At 46.8% G+C, this 14424-nt stretch overlaps 1 pseudogene; it reads left to right on the top strand.

Annotated features, from left to right (window-relative positions):
• Positions 1-14424, top strand: part of LOC120373116 — a 66061-nt pseudogene that overhangs the window by 6775 nt on the left and 44862 nt on the right.

Here is a 14424-nt window from a genome sequence, read left to right as displayed (position 1 = left end):
CAGTGGTTGATTCTTGTAAAGGCAGCACAGCTTGGATCCCAGATGAGTAGGGCCCTACCGAATTCACCGTCCATCTTTGTGAATTGCATGGTCATAGCATTTTAAAAATCTTTGTCACAATTTCAGATATTTAAATCTTAAATTTCACGCAGTTGTAAACAAAGCATGAATATGTATGGAAAAACAGCAAAATACAAACCTGTAAAGCCCTCAAGTCTGTGTTTCTCAAACTAGGGTCCCAGCCCAAAAGGGGTTGCAAAGCTATTGTAGGGGTGGTCGTGGTAGTGCCACCCTTAGTTCTGTGCTGCCTTCAGAGCTGGGTAGCTGGAGCATGGCAGCTGCTGGACTGATGCCGAGCTCTGAAGGCAGTGCCGCAACCAGGAGCAGCGCAGCATTCAGAGCTGGATTCCTGGCCAGCAGCCGCTGCTCTCTGGCCACTCAGCTCTGAAGGCAGTGCCACCAGCAGCAGCAGGTAGAAGTAAGGGTGGCGATACCATACTATGCCATCCTTACTTCTGTGTTGCTGCTGGCAGCGGCACTGGATTCAGACCTTGGTGCCTGGCAAGCAGCTGCCGCACTCCAGCCACCCAGCTCTGAAGGCAGCATAGATGTAAGGGTAGCAGTACTGCAACCTCTATACAATAGGCTTGAGACCCTCTTTTGGGTTGATACCCCCCATTTGAGAAATGCTATGTACTTGTATATACTTTTACCCTATAGTATAAAAGAATATAGTACAGGGTGAAAGTACACAAAATATCAGATTTTATGGGGGAACCCAGGTTTCATGGTCCGTGACACGTTTTTCACAGCTGTGATGAGGCTCCGTTGTGTCTTTCCAGCCAGGGGAAGGCAGCACAGAATGGGCATTGGCAGGCGACAGACTGTATGTGTATATAAAATAATGGCCATTTAAAATGGAAAGGCCATGTGGCCACAGTGAGCTCAGCCTGCTTCTGTCCCTGCAGCCTGGCTGTGGCCATACGAGGAGTCTATCCGCAAGTGTGCTCGCAGCTGGGTGACTGTTGTACACCTGATGGAGAAGAACCCGGAGTTCACGTTTGTCTGCTCGCAGGTGAGTTGTCATCTTCCGCTCTCAGGTGGGCAGCAAAACTCTTGGAGCAAAGACAGGAGGAAGGTTAGTGCATATTCTAAGGAGCATGGTAAGTGGCTGGGAGAGGGGCTGCTATGCAAGGGACTTCTCTATCCCTGGTCTCCAAGTTGTTTCTGCCATGCTCCCAAGCCCAGATGCCAGGTGTAGATTTCAGCCCAAGCCTCCTGCCTGGTAGCAGAGAGCTGTCCTGCCAGGTCTGGGACCAGTCCTATTTGAACTGAGCTCCAATGCTTGCTAAAAATTCAGGTTTGCAGCTGCTGTGAGTCAGAAGCTTTAGACAAATTGGATAATCTCTAAAATAGTCTCCGGGTGCTTTATGGTTCTGTCTTCTTTGCAGGCCCAGCAGTTTGAGTGGGTGAGGAACTGGTATCCTGGGCTGTACGCTCAGATTCAGGACTACGCCAAAGAGGGACGGTTCATACCTGTTGGCGGCACCTGGGTAGAAATGGTGAGGTCACAGCAGCCCTTCTGCATCGCCCTCTGAGTCTTCTCTCTAACAGATCAGTTACTGAGTCTCAGATGCCTTCTCTTGACATCTTCTTCTGCTCAGACCCTCAAGGGGAATCATGAGAGGGGTTTTGGAACCCAGCCCTAGCCTGGGAGCCCTCCCCTCTGGAAACGTAACCCTAACCCTACCGTTTGGAATACTAATGGTACCTGAAGACCACTACCCTTTAGAACCCTTATCCTAACTCAGGGACCCCTACCTTTGGGACATTAATCCTAGGCGTTGGGGCCTAACACAGTGACTCCTACCCTTTGGAAACCTAAATGTATCCTGGAGAGCCCTATACTCTGAAACTTTAACCTTCACCAGGGGAGTCCTATGCATTGGAAACCTAAATATAGTGTGAGGAGTCCTCTCTGTTGGAACCCTAATGCTACCTTGGGGATCCATACCCTGTGGAACCCCGACCCTAGCTTGGGAGTCGCACCATCTTGAATCCTAATGCTTGCTTGGGCAGCCCTGTTACCCTAGCTCTAACCTCTGGAACCCTAACACTAGCCGGGGTGTCCTATCGATTGGAAATCTAACCTGAACTTGGGGAGCCTTGCCCTCTGGAACCCAACCCTAGCTGCAGGAGTCTTATCTACGTGAACCCTAGCCCTAGCCTTGGGAGCCCGACCCTCTGGAACCATAGCACTAGCTTGGGGAGTCCTATCAACTGGAATCCTAGCCCTGTTCCAGGAGTCCTACTCTCTGTACCCCTAACTGTAGATTAGGCAGCCTTATACCCTGGAACCATAACGCAGTAGCACCTCAGCTGTATTGTGAACACAGCTCTTCCCTTTCCCCAGACTCTGTTACCCTCCCCCTCCCCTCTGGAGGGTGTGTCAAGTCCATACATGACTGCAGTGTCTCAGCTGGGAGCTGTATGGATTGGGCCTGCCATGGGGTGCATGCTGCTGGGGTGGCCACTCTCCTTTCTCTGCTGGCAAGCGGGGCAGGAGATCTGCATAGAATTCCTCAGAGCTGCCATTGTCTCCCAGGTCGGGAATCTTCCCAGTGGCGAATCAATGGTGCGTCAGTTCCTGCAGGGACAGCGGTTTTTCCAGCAGCAGTTTGGGAAGCTTTGCTCGGAGGTATGTGTTCCTCCTTGGTGGATCCTCTGTGTGTTCCTTCTCTGTGGGGGTGGGGAAGTGATCCATGTGGTCCCTTCCAGAGCTGATATTCCCGGTGTCTCTGCTTCATTCTTGGTGGGACACGCTCACTTTGGAGTGATCTATCTAAGGTATGTATGTGGCCCATCACCGTAGTATTTGAATTCTTTCAATCTCTTTTGTATCTATCCTCATGCGCCCCTGTGGGGAAGGGCAGTGCTGCTATTCTCACTGTATAGATGGGAAAACCGACGCACAGACCAGCCCAGTGACTCGTCCAAGGTCACACATGAAGTCTATGGCAGAGCAGGGACTTTATTCCAGGTCTCCCAAGTCCTAAACTAGTGCCTGAACGGCTGGACCATCCACAAGAAATTCCAGCTGGAGGCTGCTAGAGCCTCGGATATATTAGTGCAGCGTACCTCTTCCTACCCCCCAGTACATAGGCCTTGGCCAGTTCATATAGCACCCACTACCTAGCAATATTTTCTCCAGGCTGAGGGGCCCTGTGGAGGGCATTAGGGCCACAGTGATACGTGGCTCATTATATGGGGTATCCAGAATTTGGGCCTGTTCCCATCTCGGCTCTAGAGATGTATGGAGAGATAGGTGCACCCGACTACATTGTCTGAGAGACATCTGAGCAGGTGATGGGATTGTGTTTCTCTCTCTCTCTCGCACGTTCTGTTCTCTGCTCCCAGTTCTGGTTGCCAGACACTTTTGGATACTCGGCCCAGCTGCCCCAGGTGATGCGTGGCTGTGGGATACGATGGTTCCTCACTCAGAAACTCAGCTGGAGCCTGGTGAACACCTTCCCGGTGAGCTGGCCTTTCCTGCTGTGGGGGGTGTGCACATGTGTATGGGAATCTGCCCAGTGGGCTCGCTCCTGTCATAACTATGAAGGGAAGGGTAACAGCCCTCCTGTGTACAATACTATAAAATCCCTCCTGGCCAGAGACACCAAAATCCCTTTACCTGTAAAGGGTTAAGAAGCTCAGGTAACCTGGCTGACACCTGACCCAAAGGACCAATAAGGGGACAAGATACTTTCAAATCTTGGTGGGGGGAAGGCTTTTGTTTGTGTGCTCTTTGTTTTGGGGGTTGTTCGCTCTGGGGACTAAGAGGGACCAGACATCAATCCATGCTCTCCAAATCTTTCTGAACCAGTCTCTCATATTTCAGACTTGTAAGTAACAGCCAGGCAAGGTGTGTTAGTTTTATCTTTGTTTTCTCAACTTGTAAATGTTCCTTTTGCTTACCTCTGTTTGCTGTAACTTTGAACCTAAGGCTAGAGGGGATTCCTCTGGGCTCTTTGAATCTGATTACCCTGTAAAGTTATTTTCTATCCTGATTTTACAGAGATGATTTTTACCTTTCTTTCTTTAATTAAAACTCTTCTTTTTAAGAACCTGATTGATTTTTCCTTGTTTCAAGATCCAAGGAGGTTGGATCTGGACTCACCAGGAATTGGTGGGGGGCAAAGGAAGGGGAATGGTTAATTTCTCCTTGTTTTAAGATCCATGGGTTTGGATCGGTGTTCACCAGGAACTTGGTGGAAAAGTCTCTCAAGGCTACTCAGGGAAGAGTTATAGTACTTGGGAGGAAAATATTCTGGGGAGAGCGGTAGACAGAGTTTCCCAAATAACTCATGAACAATTTGGGTGGTGGGCAGCAAAATCAGATCTAAGATGGTAGTTAAGCTTAGAGGTTCTCATGCAGGTCCCCACACCTGTACCCTAGAGTTCAGAGTGGGGAAGGAACCTTGACAGGCCCATTCAGAGAGCTCACCAGAGATTTACGTGAGGCTGACTGGATCAGGTAGTTCATTAGCCACGACAAGAGAAGATTTGGCTACTGATCACATCATGGTAAGGTGCTGAAGTATGACGCCAACAGCTTTGAAAAGTTAATGGTGGGCAACCAGAAGTTTCCTTTCAGTAGCTCCCTGGACTCGTGCGCCCCATTCTGGCTGTCCCTGCGGTGTCCCCCTGTGAAGCTGTAATAGACTCCCCCTTGGTGACATTTTGCTCTCTTCCAGCACAGCACTTTTTTCTGGGAAGGCATTGATAGCTCCCAAGTTCTGACCCATTTCCCGCCTGGCAATTCCTATGACCTAAAAGGTCGAGTGGAGGAGGTGAGCGATATGACATAGAAGCATACCCATCTGCCTACAGTCTTTCTGTCCCAGTGTACCCAGCTTGCAAGGGAATGTCACCGCCATCTGGGCTGTAAGCAAAGACTGTTGGAGGGGAGTGCCACATAGCGAGTAGGTGGGGAAAGGTGATAGGACAAGCAGCTGGGGGCTTTAGATGTTGGGGGTGAGGGATAGCTCAGTGGTTTGAGCATTGGCCTGCTAAACCCAGGATTGTGAGTTCAATCCTTGAGGGGGCCACTTAGGGATCTGGGGCAAAAATTGGTCCTGCTAGTGAAGGCAGGGGGCTGGACTCAATGACCTTTTGAGGTCCCTTCCAGTTCTAGGAGATTGGTATATCTCCAATTATAAAAAAAAAAATAATAATAATAATAATATAAATGTTTGGAGTAAAGCCCAGATTTGTCTGTCCATGCAATGTGTCAGAGCCTTGAGTTTCTATAATGAGCTGCATTTTAAAGATAAATTCATGGGGGAATGGGGAGCTGATGAGTCTCTGCAGGAGGGCTCTCAACTTCTCCAGATTCTCCTGTCTCCCTGGGCCCTGGTGGATGTGTCCCGGGAGGCAGAGCTGAAAAGAGAATGAACATGGTGAGAAGACAACAAGCTAGTGCCTGATCTTTACGCCTGCAGGGCTCTCCTTGGCTTGACTATGTGAGGGCTTGACACTACGTGTCATGTGTATACATAATTTTCTCTAGATGCTGAAAGCCATGAACAACAACAAAGACAAAGGCCGTGTGAACCACAGCGCTGCTCTCTTTGGTTTTGGAGACGGAGGAGGTGGCCCAACTCAGAAGATGCTGGACAGGCTGAAGAGAATGAGTGATACAGATGGGCTGCCCAGGTCTGGGGAGGCTCTGCTCTCTCTCCTCATCTGTCCTTCAGAGCTCAGTGCCGACTGCTGACTCTTGAGAGATTTCTGCTAACCCCTTTGGTCCTAGCATTCTGGAGAGTGGGGCTGGAGGGAGCTGATGATTCACGGCTGGGGCTGTTGCTTTCCCACTTGCAAACCATCAACTCATGGTAGGGAAGGAACCACAGGGCTCCTCGTTCCCTCTGCAGTGGGCAGCAGCTGCTAAGCCTGTCCTGTTACGATCTGCATTTCTCCCTCATAGGGTTCAGATGTCCACACCTGACCAGTTTTTCTCTATGCTGGAGAAGGAGAAGACCCAGTTGCTCACCTGGACAGGAGAACTGTTCCTGGAGCTACACAACGACACTTATACCACTCAGGCCCAGGTTACCACTTGCCCGGGATGGGAGGAGATAAGGCAGTGGGTGGAAACTATCTAGATTAATGTTAACTCTGACCAGTAGGGAAGACTTCCACTCTGAATCCATCTCCTTGGTATGCCATCATTGGCGCAATTTAGCGCCATAGTAGGACCCGATAAAGACCTTGTGATTCTCTAAAGCTTTGAGCCCATGTAATTTTCCCAGTTAGTCCAATATAAGTTATTAGGACAGAGCCCTATGTGCTACAATGATTGGTGCTCTGACTGCACCATGAAAATTAACAGAAAACTCCCATTGGCTTGAACCCTAGTGTAGACAAGACTCTTGCAGATGGTCCGTTTTGAACGCCATTTCTATTTAAGCTCTGTTCCAGCGTAGACACACCCTGTTTCTAGTTGGTCCACTTTCTAGGTCTCATGCACTGGCACAGCATTGGTGGGTTGGGGTTTTTAGCACTGCTTTTGGTTAATTCAGGTTTTCTTCTTTACAGGCCTTAAGTCTCAGCTTTAAACTATTGACAGGGTCTCTTTGAACTGTGTTTGAAAACAAGAGGGATGCTCTTGTTTGAGCCAGAGATGAGCAAAAGCTGCTCATTGGCTCTCGGGTTGATTGCTGAGCCACTGGTGGTTTTCCTGTAGTAGGAAGGCATTCAGCCCTCAGTTGAGTGTGTCTCTCTGCCTGACCTCTGTAAACATGGTACAGAGAGGCTGCCACCCAAACCCTGTTGTTTCCAAACTGACACTGCAGCATTGGGTGCTGCTATCAATTAACAGCATTGTGGGAAGTACCATCTTTCAGAACAGTTAGCTAATTTCTGAGCGACTGTAATCTCTGCTGTTACAGTGGGAGGGGCTCTGGAGAAGGTACTGTCAGGGAAAAGAGAATCTCATTTCTATTTGTGAATATATAATAGAATATTAGGGTTGGAAGGATCTCAGGAGGTCATCTAGTTCAACCCCTGCTCAAAGCAGGACTGATCCCCAGACAGACTTTTACCCCAGTTCCTGAATGGCCCTCAAGCATTAAGCTCACAACCCTGGGTTTAGTAGGCCAATGCTCAAACCACTGAGCTATCCTCCCCAGTGATAGATACCGTCTACATCCCGATGCCTGATATAATGTTTTGCAACAGATGCAAAAATCTCCTCTGATAAAGCTCTTCCTGTTTCCACCTACTTTGGGATCAGATAAAGAAAGGGAATGGGCAGTGAGCGAATACTCCATGATGCTGAAGTACTGAGTAGTTTTGCTCTGACCCAGAAAAATACTTTCCAATATCCTTCCATCAAACTGCAGCATCTCTGGAGGTAAAGTAGTTCATCCGAGTGCCACTATTGATTGGATAAAGCTGCAGTGATAATTGGAGCCCTGTGATACAGAAATTTGGATCTGCATCCGTGATAATTAACTTGTATCTGACCTGCAATCCTCACTCCCTTCTATATGCATCTGCATCCGCACCCTACCACTGGTAGAGCTCATGACGCATAAAAATTTGGACCAGCATCCAGTCTGCAATCTGCAAAGATGGTAAACAATGCAACCGCATCTGTGGATGCAGATATCTATGGATATAAAGTGGATAACCGCAGATTTCAGGGCTCAGCGTTAAGCACGCCAGGTATATATAAAAAGCGGACACAGTGTTTTCATTAGATGAGATGGTAACAAACAATATATTAAGTAGCAAACCAAAAAGTAGCCTCGTTCATTTATAGCTTAGACTAAACCCCAGACAGTCTCTCAACAGACTGATTTAGAAGAATTCATTTTATGGAGAAGTGTCAGTTGCCTGTCTATCACAGGCTATTAGAAATACCCCTCTGGTCCTCAGGAGGCTGAACTGTTGTGTTCCACAGGCAGAGACCAGGAGACACTGAGATACCACCAATGCCCAAGGTTGCTGCCAAAGCAGGGAATTGAAGGAACAAGTATATTTGTTTCTGTGAATTCCCAAACCTGTGCCCAGGGAATCCTCCCAGAACAAGACTAGGAATACCTGGTTCAGGTGACTGCTAAGAGAGCGCAGGGCCTCGAGCTGGCTGCACTCTCTCTTGTCTCCAATAGCAGCAGAGCAGGGTCTGGCAGAACTCACGTTTTTGATGGATGGAATGAAAGTGGGGACCTGAAGCCAGAAGGCCACAGTTACCATGTGCATGTGAGAACTGCCTGGCTGTGGCAGTCCCTGGCCAGCCGTCAGCAAGATACAAAGGGCTTTGTCCTCTAGAATGAGGGTGGCATAGTTCCTTCATAGTGATACTAATCCATAGCTGTCTTCTGGTTCTTGCCTCGGTCCCTCGTGCTCAGGCTGCTGCTCCTGACTCAGTTCCATGACGTGTTGCCGGGCAGTTGTATCCAGCTGGTTGTGGAGGATGCCATGAGATACTATGCAGGTGAGGAGTGATTTGTACTTAGAGGCTTTTCCTGCCAAGTGGGTTGGGTTCATTGTAACACCCTCTGTCAGGTGGGTTTTAAAAGGTGGTGTTCCTGCTTTCTGATCTGACTCCTCAGCAGGTTTCATTGTGGGTTGGTTTTGTTACAAGCCCTAGAGGCCCTGGGGACTCCATATTAATAGGTGGTGCTCTTGGTGTTGATAATAACAAATGGGACCCAATCTGTTTTCCTCCCTGCATCCTGCTTCCACCGAGGCTGGTAGGAGGAAGGATGCCCATAGTGCCCTGGGCCATGGCCCTGCTGCACCCAGCCAGTCTGCATTATGCCATTTGTCAATAACCAGAGAAAACAAGCCGCAACCATGTCATTACACAATCAGAGTCTGGCAAGCAGAGGACCCCCCCCCCTGCAGGTGGAGACTCAGTGGCCCCAGGAGCCCTGTGAGACTGGAAGAGACAGTGCATGTGAAGGATTAGTTTGAGCAGTGGGGATGGGGAGGATTGTTGGGAGGTTGCTAGAAATGGCTGCAGAGATGCATCAATTCCAAAGCTAGACGGAACCATTGTGATCATCTCACTGACGCGTAGACTTTAAGACCAGAAGGGACCCTCATGATCATCTAGTCTGACCTGCACATTTCCGGCCACAGAACCTCACCTATCCCCCTCCTGTAGTAGGCCTCTAACCTCTGGCTGATTTAAAGACTTCAGGTTACAGAGAATCCACCATTTGCACTAGTTCAGCAAGTGATCTATGCCCCATGCTGCAGAGAAGGCAAACCTCCAGGGTCTCTGCCAATCTTACCTGAGGGGAAAATTCTTTCCTGACCCCAAATGTGAGATCAGTTAGACCCTGAGCAAGTGGGTGAGACCCATCAGAATTGGGTTTGAATTGTTTGATTTGGCAGATGTTGATTAACCCCTTGTGTTCTGTGCCCAATTTCAGCGTTGGTCAGACTACGTAGAGCAGTACGTCAACTCTGATTCTACCTCTCCCGAACTTTGGGAACACCTGGCCCAGAAGCCAGTTTTCCTGCCAAGGTGAGTGAACAAGCTGTGGCTGTGAAAAGTGACACACAAGCCATAAGTACCCATGTCAGCAGAGGGAGAAAATCTTACTCCATCACAGTGTTGGCTGTTGCAGTCTCTTGTTTGTTTTTAGTACTCTGCCACTTCAGGGAAGATATTAACCTGGGAGTAGCATATAGAGACCCAGGCCTGCTGTTTATTCCAAGATCTCACCCTGGGCTCCTGCTCTCCAGTGACTGAGAGAGGGCATAGGCCACCACAGGCAGCAGGAAGGTCAGAGGTTTGGGGAGTCACCAGCCCCAGTTTTTGGCAATCCTGCCTTTGCTGACAGAAGCCCTCTAGCTGAGTGCGGAAGGTGCTGAGTCTAGTGCTTTTCACTAGTAGGGAGTTGGTTGCAAAATAGCTGTGAAAGGCCCTCACTCTCTGTAAACAGCTGAGATCAGTGGGTTGGCTCATGGTAGGCACATGAGCCTAAATGACTTTAATTTGTGACCATTCCACTCTGAGCAATACTTTGGGTTCCGAAGGGCTGGCCTGGAGCCACCAGATATGTCCAGCCTAGTGGACAGAGGATGAGCACTAATCCCATCAGGGATTCTCTGGTTTACAGGAACCTGAGGCGGATCCGTAAGTGTCAGCGTGGTCGGCAGCAGCAGGAGAAGGAAGGGAAGGAGGGAAACAGTAAGAAACAGTAAGAAGTCCATGGAGAATGTGAAGAGCTTGGACAAGCTGGAGTGTAAATTCAAACTGAACTCCTATAAGCTGGTGTATGTGATCAAATCGGAGGATTACATGTACAGGAGGTCCGCTCTGCATGCTCAGCAGGTAGGAGTTGAGTGAAAGGAATGGGATGAGCAGCTGGTGTTTCCCTGAATCTCTTGCTCCCAAAGGGCGTCTAGGGAGAGTCAGATAAAGTTTCCGGGGTGGGAGGGGGGTTGTTCTCCTGTAACATTTAGCACTCGTCATATTACTTTGAGAACGGGACACGACATGGTTTCGCCCACTGGACTCTGTAAACTTCCTCTGAATGCTCCTGAGATGTAACCTCCCTTTCCTCCTCCATTTCCCAAATTCTCCTGTTAGAGTCGGCAGCTGTTAGCATCCTTTACTCCTTGGTTTCTTGCCTAGGGGCACCTCACCTTGGTTGCTAACCCCCTTGTCGCGGTGGGCCTAAAAAGGGGGATAGCAAAGAACTGAAATGCTGACACGTGTTCTGACATGGCCCTCCAAGCTCATCTCATCAAGGAGCTGTGCCTTGTCCCTGCAGTCACTGAGAGTGGGAGTCAGGTTGCTCCCGGGCAGGAGCACTGCAACGAATGTACCAGCTGCTTGAAAGCGCTGGGTTTGTGACTAGGATAGCCGCAGTGATGTCATAATTACAGAAAGGTCCAGGGTGGATAAACATTGGAAGACTTTTTTTAAAAATTAAATAAAATTCCTTTTAAAATTTTTGTTACTTATAAGTTTTTCTTTTTAAAAATGAACCAGTTTAAAATGAAATCAGAATGTAATACAAATATGTTGAGGCCTAAACTTAGAAGATTAATATAAGACATTTAAATAACAAATAAATATGCTGAATCCATGACCCTCTCTTAAAAAACAAAAACAAAAAAACGCACTTTGAATTAAAGGCTTCTTTTCTATATAAAGAAAGTCAGGGAAGGCATCTAACTTTTGAGGTCAAGTTTCAAAAATATGGTACAGTTGGTTAGCCTAGGTAATTTAGGAGATTGTCTTCTTTTCAAGAGACATAGGCGAGACTGGAAATTTAAGCCCCAGTTACTTTCACTTAGGCATATTTGAAAATTTTCCCAGACCAACCTGAAATGATCAGTTTAATTCACTGACTACAGTTAATCCCTCTATTGAATAAATTATTTAATTGTCAATGTGAAGCATCTTTTGATAAGAGAAGTTTGTGTCTATAACATTTAAGGTTGTCTTGTCTAATGCAAATGTATTTTATATACTGCTTTGTTTGTTTAAATTCCAGTTACCATTCTAAAGCAGATTGACACAAAATCTGAGCAAAAAGTTAATTATCTAGTAAATAAGCAATATATCATTGACCATTTTCTAACATACTAAAAGTGTTTGGTTAATAAGAATCTGAAACTATTAAGCTATATAATTGCTTAAATGTATATAGTTGTGGTGTACACTTCTAGGTAGCAAACAGATGTACCGAATCTACCGTAAAGTGTTTATTTAGTTGTAAGTCAAAGAGTTTTAATGGTTATATCAACTAATGAGTGCATCTTACTTTAAAAAAATAGCTGAAATACAAATGGAAAAGCTGATTTAAATCAGTCCACCCTGGAAATGTCACAATGCACATTTTCCCAGGACTCAGAAGTTCTGGTTGTAACAGAATAGCACAGCTATGGGAGTATGTATAGTAGTTACTGGGACTGACCACTGTGATTAAGTCGGTGTTAAACTTCAACTAAGCCTTTATAAATTACTCATAACTTTACTGAGATTCCTTTTGGTTTGTACTTAGGGCTCTGTTTCAGTCTCAAAATAACTTTATTTTAGTGGGTGCTGTGTGCATGCACGCATGTGCTGTGAGAGGTTGGGAACAAATCTATCCATCTCAGCATCCTTCTCTTCTAATCCAGCTGGAATTCTTGCATGCACATGAGACTGTTTCTGTATTGTTTTTTTAATAAACACCTGCATTGAAGGCTGACTATAGTCTTGCATCACCTGATACTGCCATTAATCGGGAAAAGATAGAGAAGCTTAGCATTATTGCAGCATTAGGGTTATAATCAAGCAGTCACGTCAGAAACTTCTGGAAGTTACTTCTATTGAGTATTTAATTCTGTTCTGATGCCTATGTACTTTTTGTGTGTCCCTGTTTTGCTCATTAACACAGTGTTGAATCTATGTAATAAAATATACTGCTTGTTCAGACACTGCCTCCAATTTACTGAGGCTTTCCTGGTCAGTCGGCAAGGTCAGTGTTTGTATTGCCAGTTCCCCGGCAGAGCTAAACATCCCAAATCTGTTGGCCTAGGGAAGTGGATTTGTTTTTGCTTTTGCCGCTTTGTGATCCTGAATGTTGGTGGCTGTAGCCTTTATTTTTTGTCTCTCATTTCTGTAGTCCCATGAAAGAGTGAGTAAGCTGCTGCACCAGCGGTTCCAAGCCTGGGTGGACAGATGACCAAGGAGCATGTGACCCAGAAATGGCAGCTGAGACAAACAAGAAGGTTGGAGGGTTTGGTGCCCTGTACCACTACCTGTGATACAGAGACTCTGCACTTTGTGAGCATTAACAAGTACCATGTCAAATACGGCACAATATTCAAGATAATCGTAAAGTCCCTGAGTGAGGGAAGATCACGTGGTGTGTGTATGTATGTGTGTATCAAGGAAAGGAGGAAGATGCCTTTCTCCCTTCACTGTGTATCTCCGCAACATGGCCAGTTGACTAGTGCGGTTGGTACAGTCTGTCACCAGCGGATCTGTTTAGGAAAACGAATCTCTACAAACCTAAGCTGGAACTGTTGCCAACAGGCCTTTGACTTCAGCGCACTGTGGAGGGAAGGACCCTTTCAGAACTGGAGGATCCTAGAGAAATGCAGCTAGCCTGCACGCACCAGCAGATCTGAGACTAACTCCTCAATGGCCTGAGCTTCAAGAAGAGAACTGGATGTTGCATACATCCTGACCAGAGTGGTGCATTTAAAGTTACATGCTCAGATATGTCGTGGAAACCCAGAGGTGCCTATCACAACTGGATTCTCCTCTGTTAGGCTGCTGCAGGTTTGCCAGGATCTCACCCGGGTCACCCATCTGTGCAGTCCAGCTGGGTCGAAACACCGCCTCCTGGATCGGACCTCGACTCCTCCTCCTTCACCCTGCTGACTCTCTGATTCAGCCAGTTCAGAACTGTCCTTTCTAGTGCCGTGTGGGATTGTTTTGTACCTGCTTCTTTACTAGTCTTTCCTAGTGCCATGCACTCAGCTTTCACACACATAATGCACACACAGCAGAAACAACACAATTTTAACATGTTCCTCTTCCTTTTGTAAATAAATGTACATATTGTCAATTTTTTGTTGTTTTTATTAAAGAAAGTTTGGCTTGATGATGCTAGCATAATCTGTACCAGCTTTCCTTGTGTACCATAGTACCAGGTGGCTTGAGAGTATAGTACTCACAAACAGACCTATGGGAGCCATTTATTACCACTCCCTACCAAAGGAGTTATCATTGTAGTGCTGTGTGGAAACTTTCTCTTTGTAAATAAAAATACGTCTTGGTTTTATTGAGAAGACACTCGCTTCACCATCAACTGTTCCTGTTCTGAAAGGCACCATGCAGCATGCAGTTTCCAGCGGAGAGGGGACATTTGACCATTTGGCTGCTGGGCTCATAATCTGCCTCTCGCTTTCCCTCAATGTGTGTGTTGGTGGTGAACATGACCATGTTCTAAGCAGCCTGTTATATAATGAGGCATTTATATATCTTCACTTTAATTTTTTTTTATTATTTTTTTGGGTGGGTACTTTTTATTCACCTGGTCTTCCAGCTCAGAGAACCTTTGCTTTGGGATGTGTTGCTGAGCTAATGAAGAAGAAGTTGATTGTGCTTGGTACTTTCCCTCAGTATTGGAGAAAATATCCCAAGTAATAAACCAGTATTTCATTAGAGCGTGTGTGTGTGTGTGAGAAAGAGAGAGTGGCAAGGGTAGGCTGTAAGACGATTTCACTAGTGAAATCCACAAATGGGATATATATTTTTTAAGTATAGTTTAGTGCTGCATATATTTAAGCATTGGGAAGATTTTGCTTTTCAGATTGTTGGCATGACTTTGAAGCCACGACAGACCTACAACTGCACTGTCTCTCCTCCTCAGAAGAGGCATCTTTCCTTGCACAAAA

The sequence above is a fragment of the Mauremys reevesii genome, linkage group 10 (genome assembly GCF_016161935.1).
Source record: "Mauremys reevesii isolate NIE-2019 linkage group 10, ASM1616193v1, whole genome shotgun sequence".
Taxonomy (NCBI): domain Eukaryota; kingdom Metazoa; phylum Chordata; order Testudines; family Geoemydidae; genus Mauremys; species Mauremys reevesii.
Note: the sequence above shows the minus strand (reverse complement) of the source record. Positions and strands in the feature narration are given on the sequence as shown.